General features: G+C 39.4%; 1 pseudogene; it reads right to left on the bottom strand.

Moving 5' to 3' along the window:
* The window catches only part of LOC115151386 (zinc finger protein 208-like), a 111,835-nt pseudogene that overhangs the window by 86,215 nt on the left and 11,632 nt on the right, over positions 1 to 13,988 (bottom strand).

Genomic DNA, 13,988 nt, shown 5'->3' with positions numbered 1-13,988 from the left:
TTACAGTCAAGATACACCCCTTTCAACCTACATGACCAACAACAGATGTATAGAACGGGTCACAAGGTTAAGATTTGTATGAAAGATACTTATTATTCTCAGCCTACAGTATCAGCTGTAAAAACAGTACTCTGTGTAGAGACCAGGGTCTGGCCCTGAGGTCATCTCTCCCTGGTACCATATAGAACAGAAACATTAACTCATGCTCTGGAATGCAGTCTCTTTAGGTTTTATCACCCAAAAGACATTGTAAATCTCCTGTCAGTGTTTTCTCCCAGAGGCCCATCCTCAGTAGAACACAGACACAATAGTTCTAAGAACCCTCTATTCTGTTGCATAAAACAACCATTTGATGCAATAAAAGTATTATAACATAATCTTGCAGTTTTGCTCTCAGTGTCCACTGGAAGTTGGCTAGTAACAACAACTGGGACCTAAAAGACACCCACCATGAGAAACAAAAGAAAAACCCACACCAAACTTAAAGACAGGAAGCAAACCAAAAAGGTGGAGCAACTAAAGGTGTTGACTCTCCACATGTATCAAGACAACTGGAGCACTGGGCCAGACACTCTTAAATAGAACCTGGACCAGCTCAGGTGAAACACCTTCCCACTAACGAGATGGACAAGCCAGCACAGGTGTAACACATACTGACTAACGAGGTGACACCAATCAGTGCGTCCTACGTGCTAACGAGCTAGACGGGCTAACGAGCTAGACGTGCTAACGAGCTATACGTGCTAACGAGCTAAAATCCAAACCTCAAAACATAAATGGAAAAACCAAAGACTGTAACACCTTAAAAGTTTGCTCACCACCAACAGAAAACAACTTCCATTTCACATTATAATCAACTACAATGTTTCACCGTCACAAATATAAACATGGTGTCTACTGGCTGTCAACAATTATAAACAATATTTTTTTATATCTTCCTAAAACTCACTAGCTTCTAGAACTCTCGTCCCCTTGGAACGAGCCCAAATAAAACTCATCTCCAATACTGAAGAACGTGCAGTCAAAATCAATTCTGATCCATGGCAACTCACTGCCTAAACGCAAAACTTTTTGACTGCCCACCCTTGAGACAATCAGCAACCAAGTTGTCCTTAACACGGACATTTGAGAATGAGAATTAACCCTGATATTCTAAAAGCAGGGCAACAATGTCAATATAATTGTACCAAAAAATTGTCAGTTGGTTGCATAAATAAATATCATTACTAAATGTTACATGAAATGTAAATATGAAATAGCCCCAAAGTCAAAACACAGTTTTAACGTGTCCAAATCATTAACCAATATGCAGAAACAGTTTGGGATGAATTGAAAACCTAAACATAAAATGTACTATATACACAACCATCTGGCACAATAATCATATTACTTGTATTTATTTAAACAAGCACCTTATAAACTGCACAAGCACAAAAAACGCTATTGTTTTGACAAGTAGCAATAAATCACTGATATCAATTAGGGGGGAAATCAGGTTGTACATGCTGTTGAAACTAACACAACTAAAAAAACACATGGAAATGGGAGATATCTGTTACCTCACTGATTAGAGGACAACCTGCAGAAGACAGTCAGCTACATTTTGGAGTGATACATTTAAATTTAGGGGTCGCTGAACAAAGGAACACAACACTTATTTGTCATAACTCATCGATATCATGCTAAAATCATTTGTGTGACAGAAGGGAGATGAGGTTGCACGTCCTGTTAAAACTAACAGCTCAAAAACCACAGGAATCTGGGAATAATGTGTACATCCCTGGTAAGAGGACAATTTGTAGAAAACAGCTAGATACATTTTGAAGTGATGCATTTTGATTCCAGTGCGTAACCAACGTGGTAAGTGTAATACAGCTCATTTTTTGTTAGTCACTTTTTGTTAAATCACATAAATAGTACTCTTTCAATTCAGAGCCTGGATTTTCCCCCTGAGGCTAATATCCATATCATGCTGAAATCAATTGAATGGGGAAAACGTTTAGGGTTCTACATTGTGACATCATTAAAATACTCCTTCTACAATGTTAAAACATTCTACATTGTGACATATCATTGATATCATGAAACAACTCCTTCATGTATTTTCTGATGTTTGATCAGATGTCTTTTATCGGTGAATCTCTTGTCACACTGATCACAGCTATAAGGTTTCTCTCCTGTGTGTGTTCTCTGGTGTAGAGTCAGAGAGCCAGATTGACCAAAACTCTTCCCACATTGACCACAGCTATAAGGTTTCTCTCCTGTGTGTGTTCTCTGGTGTACAGTCAGAGAGCCAGATGTTATAAAAATCTTCCCACATTGATCACAGCTATAAGGTTTCTCTCCTGTGTGTATTCTCTGGTGTAGAGTCAGAGAGCCAGATGTAGTAAAACTCTTCCCACATTGATCACAGCTATAAGGTTTCTCTCCTGTGTGTGTTCTCTGGTGTAGAGTCAGATTTCTAGATGCAGCAAAACTCTTCCCACATTGACCACAGCTATAAGATTTCTCTCCTGTATGCGTTCTCTGGTGTGATACTAGATGGCCAGATTGACCAAAACTCTTCCCACATTGATCACAGCTATAAGGTTTCTCTCCTGTGTGTGTTCTCTGGTGTAGAGTCAGCGAGCCAGATGTAGTAAAACTCTTCCCACATTGAACACAGCTATAAGATTTCTCTCCTGTGTGTGTTCTCTGGTGTGATACCAGATGGCCAGATCCACGAAAACTCTTCCCACATTGATCACAGCAATAAGGTTTCTCTCCTGTGTGTGTTCTTTGGTGTGATATCAGGCCGCCTGACTGAGTAAAACTCTTCCCACATTGACCACAGCTATAAGGTTTCTCTCCTGTGTGTATTCTCTGGTGTTGAGTCAGAGTTCTAGATGCAGCAAAACTCTTCCCACATTGACCACAGCTATAAGATTTCTCTCCTGTGTGTGTTCTCTGGTGTGATACCAGATGGCCAGATTGACCAAAACTCTTCCCACATTGAACACAGCCGTAAGGTTTCTCTCCTGTGTGTGTTCTCTGATGAATTTTAATGCCTGATGAGGTGAATCTCTTCCCACAGTCAGAGCAGCAGTGAGTTCTCTTCCCTGTGGATCTCTGCAGGTGTTTCCTGAGGTGTTCTGAGAGACTCTTCTCTGCCTCGTCAGCATCATGATGTTGTTGAAGCTCCCCAGAGGATCCACGATAGTCACGTCTCTCACCTATGTGAACAACAAAGTCAGACAGATGGTTAAAGGCCCACAACAGCGGAAATCCACTGTAAAAGTGTTGCCAACAGCGCAGCCATGATGTTGTAAACAATTTAAGTCAGTAATGAATGTTACAATTATTTGACAATTGTCCTAAAATGAGCAAGAATAGTCATATTTTGTCTTGTTTTCACATTAGTAGTAACATCGATGTTTGTAGGCTAGAAATAAGTTATTAAAGTTGTTGAAATCCTAAGCAGTGTGCCAGACGACTTTTGGTCTCAAATTTTGGCCCCTTTCTGTGTTTGCTAAAATTGCGGCACGAGGGCGATGCACATGCAAAAACACTTGCAGAAACACCTCCCTGCTGATGAGGAAACCGATAGTTATGGATGTAGTATATCTGGTAATGAGGAAACCACTAGTTATGGATGTAGTATATCTGGTAATGAGGAAACCACTAGTTATGGATGTAGTATATCTGGTAATGAGGAAACCACTAGTTATGGATGTAGTATATCTGGTAATGAGGAAACCACTAGTTATGGATGTAGTATATCTGGTGATGAGGAAACCACTAGTTATGGATGTAGTATATTTGGTAATGAGGAAACCACAAGTTATGGATGTAGTATATCTGGTAATGAGGAAACCACTAGTTATGGATGTAGTATATCTGGTAATGAGGAAACCACTAGTTATGGATGTAGTATATCTGGTAATGAGGAAACCACTAGTTATGGATGTAGTATATCTGGTAATGAGGAAACCACTAGTTATGGATGTAGTATATCTGGTAATGAGGAAACCACTAGATATGGATGTAGTATATCTGGTAATGAGGAAACCACTAGTTATGGATGTAGTATATCTGCTAATGAGGAAACCACTAGTTATGGATGTAGTATAATCTGGTAATGAGGAAACCACTAGTTATGGATGTAGTATATCTGGTAATGAGGAAACCACTAGTTATGGATGTAGTATATCTGGTAATGAGGAAACCACTAGTTATGGATGTAGTATATCTGCTAATGAGGAAACCACTAGTTATGGATGTAGTATATCTGGTAATGAGGAAACCACTAGTTATGGATGTAGTATATCTGCTAATGAGGAAACCACTAGTTATGGATGTAGTTTTTTCTCTCTGCCTAGAGAAAAAATGGTGAGCGACGATTTTAGTTTTTCACAACGCATTCTGAATATTACAGCACTATCAGGAGTGCTACTCAAGGAAACTCACATTAAGCTCTGTGTCTATTCACTAATTCACCACCGTGGGGGAAAACTCAGGGGAGTTCTCATAGGCTGACAGCAAATATAGCCTCCATTTACAGGTTGTTTATGAGTGCATTTCACATTACTTTAAGATTATAATTGTAAGGCTCGTTTGAATCTCCTGCTTAATATGTTTGTGTTATTGTCGCAAATCAACTGCTTTATACATAAACACTTAAACCTGTAAAATGCTCTTTGGCTAGCTATGCCATCAGCCTGACAGAGGGTTTTACACTAAGTATTTGCCCATAACATCACCTAACAATAACATAGACCTAGGACTATATATTTAATATTTCAGGTGAAACATGGAAACTAAAATGTCTTTGTCATGACATTTCATAACCTGATCACCAGATAATTTTGTGAATAATCCCACTAGGCTACTCTGTAATGTGTTGTCATTCTAAATGTCCTGAATAAAGGAAAATAGCTCTGTGTGTTGAACAATAGCCTATCCATCAAGGAACAATTCTCTACACATTATGAGCAAAGTATCTCTGTGTCCAGACAGACTAACGAGACCCTACCGTAAATCAAGCAGACAATAACACATTATAAACATCAATTTGTTAGGGATGTTGGATCCAACGTGGAGCACGGCATAACTGTCTTTACCAGAGTAATGAATGAAGAAGCACTTTGGTTGTTGTTGCATGTCATGATGTTTGTCATGTGACTGTCATTCAGAAAATGATTTCCTGGATCAGCAAACGATAGTTGAACATGTGACTGTAACTAAACAGCTACAGTATTAAGAATTATGTGTAATTATTGAAGAACCACATTAATGACAGTATCCATTTGGGTGTCAATAAAGTTAAGGTGACTCTCGGTTTGAACCACTGGATTTAGCAAACTCTGAAATGATTTAGGATTTCTGTTCCCATGAAAACTGTTTTCCCACCGTAACATAAGGAGACACTAAATGTTACGTAGTTAGAGAGCATTTCAGAGATCTGAATACAAAAAAACTGTCCTAACAGGACAATAACCTAAACCACAAGGCCAAATCTACACTGGAGGAGCTTACCAAGATGACATTGAATGTTCCTGAGTGGCCTAGTTACAGTTTGGACTTAAATCGTCTTGAAAGTCAATGGCAAGACTTGAAAATGGCTTTCTAGCAATGATCAACAACCAACTTGACAGAACAGGAAGGATTTTAAAAAGAATAATGAATATTCACATGAAGATCAGCATCCTATTGGATGACATCACGACTTCCCATCAAGCCAACTCCTTGGAGGCCTTACTATGACATCACTCACTCCTTCTAGTTTGCAGTTGTCTAAAAAAAAACACTATTTTGCGCAAAACATTTATTTGTTTCCCTTTAGTGTGTTTATAATTTATATACCAGAAAATGGCTTGTGTCCCTGTTTTATTTACATTTTTAGTCATTTAGCAGACGCTCTTATCCAGAGCGACTTACAGTAGTGAATGCATACATTTCATACATGGCCCCCCGTGGGAATCGAACCCACAACCCTGGCGTTGCAAACACCATGCGTTGCAAACACCATGCTCTACCAACTGAGCTACAGGGAAGACTGTTATAAGATAGTACTCACTGTATTTACTGGTGTTAATCAGATCAATGTCCCTGTTTTATTAGATAGTACTCACTGTATTTACTGGTGTTAATCAGATCAATGTCCCTGTTTTATTAGATAGTACTCACTGTATTTACTGGTGTTAATCAGATCAATGTCCCTGTTTTATTAGATAGTACTCACTGTATTTACTGGTGTTAATCAGATCAATGTCCCTGTTTTATTAGATAGTACTCACTGTATTTACTGGTGTTAATCAGATCAATGTCCCTGTTTTATTAGATAGTACTCACTGTATTTACTGGTGTTAATCAGATCAATGTCCCTGTTTTATTAGATAGTACTCACTGTATTTACTGGTGTTAATCAGATCAATGTCCCTGTTTTATAAGATAGTACTCACTGTATTTACTGGTGTTAATCAGATCAATGTCCCTGTTTTATTAGATAGTACTCACTGTATTTACTGGTGTTAATCAGATCAATGTCCCTGTTTTATTAGATAGAACTCAATGTATTTACTGGTGTTAATCAGTTCTCCAGTCTTCTCTTCTTCGTCCTCCTCTAATGTGACAGTAATCTCCCCCTCTTCATCCTTCATTCCAAAAACGTCTTCATCTTCTTTCACTTCATCCTCCACTCCAAAGACTGCATCTTCCTCCTCTTCTTTCACTGAAACGTCTTTCTCTTCTTCTTTCACTGTAACAACCTCACCCTCTACTTGTTGTTGTATTGCAACAGCCTCCTCTTCCTCCTCCTCTTTCACCAGAGCTTCTTTCTCCGTCCAGCAGACCTCCTCTTCTTTATCAGGAGGAGAGTAGCTTAGTGAACTCATGGTCGGGGATAATAGCTAGTTAGCATTAGCGACTAGACTAGTGCTAACTTAACCAGCCAGCTAGTTGACTTACAACGTAAATATGAAATTAAATGGGGTAGCTAGTTGTTTACACATAAGTATGTTTAAATCACAGTGGCAATTAAATCACGAAATTGTCCAAACAGCTTGAATGTTCCGACTTTGTTGGCTAGCGAGCTACCGAGGTGGCTGCAGTTGTTGAAGAAGCGTTCCGTCCACTAGATTATACGTCACACTAGAAACATCGCCTGAAAGACACATATCGCCATCTGCTGTCTGGAGGGAGGAAACGCAGTTGAGGAGGGAAAACTATTTTTATTCATTTAATTATAATATTATAAAGCAGTTTAGGGAAACGTTTTTTCCTCTCCATTAAATAACAATATTATATCAACACGTACAAAGAGCAACGAGTATTGTTTGATTAGTTCAGTTTATTATGAGAATTTAAAACAAACTCTACATCTACTCCACATCTGTATTTCTGATTCAGTCAAATAACTAGATATCAAAATAAGCACCTAGTTATTGATACCATTGATAAAGATGAGCAAAAATTACTGTATAAAATAAATAAATAAACTTTACCCACAACCAAGATATTTTAGCCGAAAATCATTTGACATTCAAATATGTCATTTTAAATAGCTCAATTCAATCCAGCTGGGCCTTTTTAACATAGACAGTTGTTCCTGCTGTAGATGTTATGCCTTTGTACAGATATAGGATCAGTTCTCCTCCACAATGCATATACAGTACCGGTCAATCGTTTGGACACACCTCCAAATTCAATGTTTTTTCTTTATTTTAACTATTGTCTACATTGTAGAATAAATGTGGAGACATCAAAACTATGAAATAACTCATATGGAATCATGTAGTAACCAAAAAAAGTGTTAAACAAATCAAAATATATTCTATATTTTATATTCTCCAAGTTTATCATTTTAAAAGGCTAATTGATCATTAGAAAACCCTTTTGCAATTATGTTAGCACAGCTGAAAACTGTTGTTCTGATTAATGAAGCAATAAAACTGGCCTTCTTTAGACTAGTTGAGTATCTGGAGCATCAGCCTTTGTGAGTTTGATTACAGGCTCAAAATGGCCAGAAACAAATCATTTTCTTCTGAAAATTGTTAGTTATTCTATTTCTGAGAAATTAAGGCTATTCCATGCGAAAAATTGCCAAGAAACTGAAGATCTCGTACAATGCTGTGTACTACTCCCTTCACAGAACAGCGCAAACTGGCCTAACCAGAATGGAAGGAGGCCCCAGTGCACAACTGAGCAAGAGGACAAGTACATTAGAGTCTAATTTGAGAAACAGACGCCTCACAAGTTTTCAACTAGGTGCTTTATCAAATAGTACCCGCAAAACACCAGTCTAAACGTCAACAGTGAAGAGGCGACTCCGGGATGTTGGCCTTCTAGGCAGATATGCAAAGAAAAATCCATATCTCAGACCGTTTAAAAAAAGAAAAGATTAAGATGGGCAAACTAACACAGACATTGGGAAGAGGAAGATTGGAAAAAAGTGTTATGTACAGACGAATCTAAGTTTGAGGTGTTCGGATCACAAACAAGAACATTCGTGAGATGCAGAAAAAATGAAAAGATGCTGGAGGAGTGCTTGACGCCTTCTGTCAAGCATGGTGGAGACAATGTGATGGTCTGGGGGTGCTTTGGTGGTGGTAAAGTTGGAGATTTATACAGGGTGAAAGGGATCTTGAAGAAGGAAGGCTATTGTAACCGATGTGAAATGGCTAGTTAGTTAGCGGTGGTGCTAATAGCGTTTCAATAAGTGACGTCACTCGCTCTGAGACTTGAAGTAGGGTTTCCCCTTGTGTTGCAAGGGCCGCGGCTTTTGTGGCGCGATGGGTAACGATGCTTCGTGGGGTGTCAGTTGTTGTGCAAGGGTCCGAGCCCGGGTTGGGGCGAAGAGAGGGACGGAACCTACACTATCACTCCATTTTGCAAAGCCATGCCATACCCTGTGGACGGCGCTTAATTGGAGCTAACTTCCTCCTACACCAGGACAATGACCCAAAGCACAGCTCCAAACTATGCAAGAACTATTTAGGGAATAAGCAGTCAGCTGTTATTCTGTCTATAATGGAGTGACCAGCACAGTCACCGGATCTCAACCCTATTGAGCTGTTGTGTGAGCAGCTTGACCGGATGGTACGTAAGAAGTCCCCATCAAGCCAATCACACTTGTGGGAGGTGCTTCAGGAAGCATGGGGTGAAATCTCTTTAGATTACCTCAACAAATTGACAACTAGAATGCCAAAGATCTGCAAGGCTGTAATTGCTGCAAATGGAGGATTCAAAGTTTGAAGGACACAATTATTATTCCAATTAAAAATCATTGTTTAAAACCTTGTCAAAGTCTTGACTATATTTCCTATTCATTATGCAACTCATTTCATGAATCTTTTCATGGAAAACAAGGACATTTCTAATTGACCCCAAACTTTTGAACGGTAATGTAGGTTCAACAGGTTTGAGCACCGAATCGCATGCGCAGTGTGACCTTTTTGTCATCTACTAAACCACTGGCCGTGTTCGAGAGCGTCAAATCCATGCTGCATTGTGGGTAAATGGTGACTGATTTATAAATAATAATGAGTAGTTATTTATGATGCAAGGTGATTTGTAGATCAGTCAGTTGGCAGTCGCCTGCAGTGTCGAACAAGCCCAATACCAAACCAATCAGGTGGTTGTTTGATGAAATGAAGCTTCAGACGCCATTGATGACATGCTGCTGATAAAGTGATACAGGCATCGGTACACTGCTTTGAAGTTTACTGCTTAGCGATTTGGACGCAGGCCTCGTAGCTCCGGTATCAAACATAACATCCCTAATGAAAAGTTGTCAAAACAAAAAGGAGCAAGCAGGTTGATTTCCTCTGTCGATTTGAGCCCACAGCAAAAAGGCACCAGAGCCTACCATGCTAACGGGTTCCCTCTAGATAACCCAATCACACAGTACATGGAAAGGTGTGGTTAACGTTTGCAAGCTTGAGCTAGATATCGACCTAGTGTGACCTTCCTGTTCCCGTCTCTCAAGTCAGTGAGTCAACACAGGAAGGAGCAATGGATGGATAGTTCATTTATTTCCAAAGCTGCAATGATGGGACACACACAGTATGGATGAATGATCAGTAGTGACGGGATATAAATAGCACTCCCATAGCAATTCTCCATAAATCTGCCGTATAATATACTAACTTTTTTGTTGTTGAAATGTCGATCAAAGTTTTTGTGATCGCATGGTGGATTTAACAATTCCTTCTAATTCCTAATAAAATAAATACAACATCAGAATAATCTGTCATCCATTTTAGTATCAAAATATATCAAATTAACCTGAAACATTACTCAATGTCCCCCTCTGGTGGTGAAGACGTATAATCCACCTAAACTAACAGAACCGGGCTGATAAACTGGCTGGTGTTCATGAGTTTATGAAACACATACTTTATACATGTCATAAATTACCTGCATTGATGAGACACACAGTGTGGATGAATGATCAGTATTGACAGGATATAAATAGCACTCCTATAGAAGATGCAGTGTGGATGAATGATCAGGATATAAATAGCACTCCTATAGAAGATGCAGTGTGGATGAATGATCAGGATATAAATAGCACTCCTATAGAAGATGCAGTGTGGATGAATGATCAGGATATAAATAGCACTCCTATAGAAGATGCAGTGTGGATGAATGATCAGGATATAAATAGCACTCCTATAGAAGATGCAGTGTGGATGAATGATCAGGATATAAATAGCACTCCTATAGAAGATGCAGTGAGGATGAATGATCAGGATATAAATAGCACTCCTATAGAAGATGCAGTGTGGATGAATGATCAGGTTATAAATAGCACTCCTAAAGAAGATGCAGTGTGGATGAATGATCAGGATATAAATAGCACTCCTATAGAAGATGCAGTGTGGATGAATGATCAGGATATAAATAGCACTCCTATAGAAGATGCAGTGTGGATGAATGATCAGGATATAAATAGCACTCCTATAGAAGATGCAGTGGGGATGAATGATCAGGATATAAATAGCACTCCTATAGAAGATGCAGTGTGGATGAATGATCAGGATATAAATAGCACTCCTATAGAAGATGCAGTGTGGATGAATGATCAGGATATAAATAGCTCTCCTATAGAAGATGCATTTTCCAGTTTGCTACCAACTTGAAAGAGTGAACTTTAGTATAAAACCCACATGGAAAACTGAGATTCGGCAAATAACATATAAAGAGAGGCCAAACCAACAACAGAAGTTACTAAAACATAAATTGCTAATTTATGATGTAAAAGGTGGATTTGATGATCTAATGTCAACTTTATACATTTCTATCCCAGGACCACTCAATTTCCAAATTCTCCATAAATCTGCTGTGGATTACCCAGAATCCCACACCTTTATCACTGAATGTAATGTAAACACACGAGCAGCAGTCTAAGGCCCTGCATCTCAGTGCTAGAGGCGTCACTACAGAGCCTGGTTCAAAACTAGGCTGTATCATAACAGGCCGGGATTGGGAGTCCCATAGGGCAACGCACAGTAGCCCAGCATCGTCTGGGTTAGGGTTTGGCCGTCATTGTAAATAAGAATTTGTCCTTAGCTGGCTTGCCTGTTTTGTCACGGTTGTCTAGGACCAGTGGAGATGTGGAATCAGGAGCAGGAGACAGAGGGCCGGAGCAACTGTGTTTTAATAATAATAGAAAAATGCAATAGCCGTAGGGCACAGGGCGCGTGGCGAAGTCCGCCAGGGGAAAACACCCAAAATAAGCGCACTGAAAAAAAACAGCGCACGGGGCGCAGCCCGGCAATATAATGGATACTAACAGGATACAATCACAACTGTCCTGAGTAACAATAAACAATCCCGCACGAGAACCGCACGAGAACCCCAACTGAAAATACACACTAAATAACCCCCCACGAATGACAAACACAAAACAGGTGCGGGATAGACAGACAAAACCAAAAGACACAGAAACAACGATCGGTTGCAGCTAATAGGCCGGCGAGCGCCGCCCGACCGAGGAGGGGCGCCACCTTCGTTAGATACTGTGACATGTTTAAATAAAGGTTAAATACATTTTTTTTTTATGTAACTTCATTACACCGTTACACTGGCATACAAACTCGGTAGCATAGAGTTGATAATACATATGACGTTGGGAAATAGTGCATTGTGGGTAGTTTAGAAGATTTCCCGAAATAAGTTAATACATTTGTAATAATGCAAAAACATAACTGTTTGTACTTATAGGGAACCATATCGTGACTACAACTAGCTTACTAGGTCTTTAACCACACTGTGTTGTTACACTGGTGAGTAAAAACTAATGCTTCCTACACTTTAACTTTTTGTCAGAAAATAAAATAAACATTTTACTCAACTGCATTACCCACTCCAGTCAGCAGATGGCGGTCTGGGAATTTAAGGTAATGCTGTTGGTGTGACGTATAATCTAGTGGACGGAACTCTTCTTTCAACAGCAGCAACAGTTAGTCAGACACCACGGTAGCTTGCAAGACAAAATAGCCGAACCAATAAAGCTCTTTAGACGCGTTAGTGTATATTAGCCACTGTGTTTTAAACCCACTACTGTCGTCTAGTTAGTTATCCGATTTAATTTCATATTTACGGTGTTGTTGTTATTATTCAGCTAGCGGGCTGGTTAAGTTAGCATTAGCCTAGCTAGCTAACGTTCACAACCATGCGGTTACTGAGCTACTCTCCTGCTAAAGAAGAGAACATCACAGTAAAACAAGAAGTAGAGGGTGAGGCCGTTACTGTGAAAGAAGAAAAAGACGCGTTCAGAGTGAAAGAGGAGGAGGATGTTACTGTGAAAGAAGAGGAGGATGCAGTTTATGGAGTGAAAGAGGAAGAGGGGGAGATGACTGTCACATCGATAAAGGAGGAGGAAGAAGAGGAGGAAACTGGATATCTGGGCCCGGTTTCCCAAACGCATCTTAAGGCGTCCAATGGTTCTAACGATGAACGGGCCCTGATTAACACTAGTAAGTACTGTCTTAAAAACAGAGGCACAAACTCTGCAGTTGTTGAACTGATGTGTGGTGTTAAAGGGGAAATCTGCAATTGCTACATGCATATTGTGACTTTTATATTAGTTATTTATAGCCATTGATTCTTGAAGAATATAACACATGTCTCATGAGCTTAGTTCAACTGTTGTACCCCATCAGAACCACAAATAAGCTTTTTTTTACTCCAACGTCTAGAAAGAATGTAAATCAACACTGTATCAACATGGTTGTATGGTCAACATAGTAGTCAACATAGTAGTCAACATAGTAGTCAACATGGTGTAAAATAGTCATATGTTTGAGAAATTTAAGTTATAGCATTTTTGAGGTATTTGTATTTCGCGCCACTCGATTCCACTGGCTGTTGACTAGGTGGGACGATTCGTCCCACATACCCGAGAGGTTAACCTGTCTAGGCGAGGTCAACAGCCAGTGGAATCGCGTGGCGCGAAATACAAATACCTCAAAAATGCTATAACTTAAATTTCTCAAACATATGACTATTTTACACCATTTTAAAGACAAGACTCGTTAATCTAACCACATTGTCCGATTTCAAAAAGGCTTTACAGCGAAAGCAAAACATTAGAATGTCAGGAGAGTACCCAGCCAGAAATAATCAGACACCCATTTTTCAAGCTAGCATATAATGTCACAAAAACCAAAACCACAGCAAAATGCAGCACTAACCTTTGATGATCTTCATCAGATGACACTCCTAGGACATTATGTTAGACAATACATGCATGTTTTGTTCAATCAAGTTCATATTTATATCAAAAACCAGCTTTTTACATTAGCATGTGACTAGCATTCCCACCGAACACTTCCGGTGAATTTACTAAATTACTCACGATAAACGTTCACAAAAAACATAACAATTATTTTAAGAATTATAGATACAGAACTCCTTTATGCAATCGCGGTGTCCGCTTTTCGGTGAAAGCACATTTTGCAATATTCTGAGTAGATAGCCCGGCCATCACAGGCTAGCTATTTTGA

Source organism: Salmo trutta, chromosome 17 (genome assembly GCF_901001165.1).
Source record: "Salmo trutta chromosome 17, fSalTru1.1, whole genome shotgun sequence".
Classification (NCBI taxonomy): Eukaryota; Metazoa; Chordata; class Actinopteri; order Salmoniformes; family Salmonidae; genus Salmo; species Salmo trutta.
The sequence above is the reverse complement of the archived record's forward strand: the minus strand, read 5'-3'. Positions and strand labels throughout refer to the sequence as shown.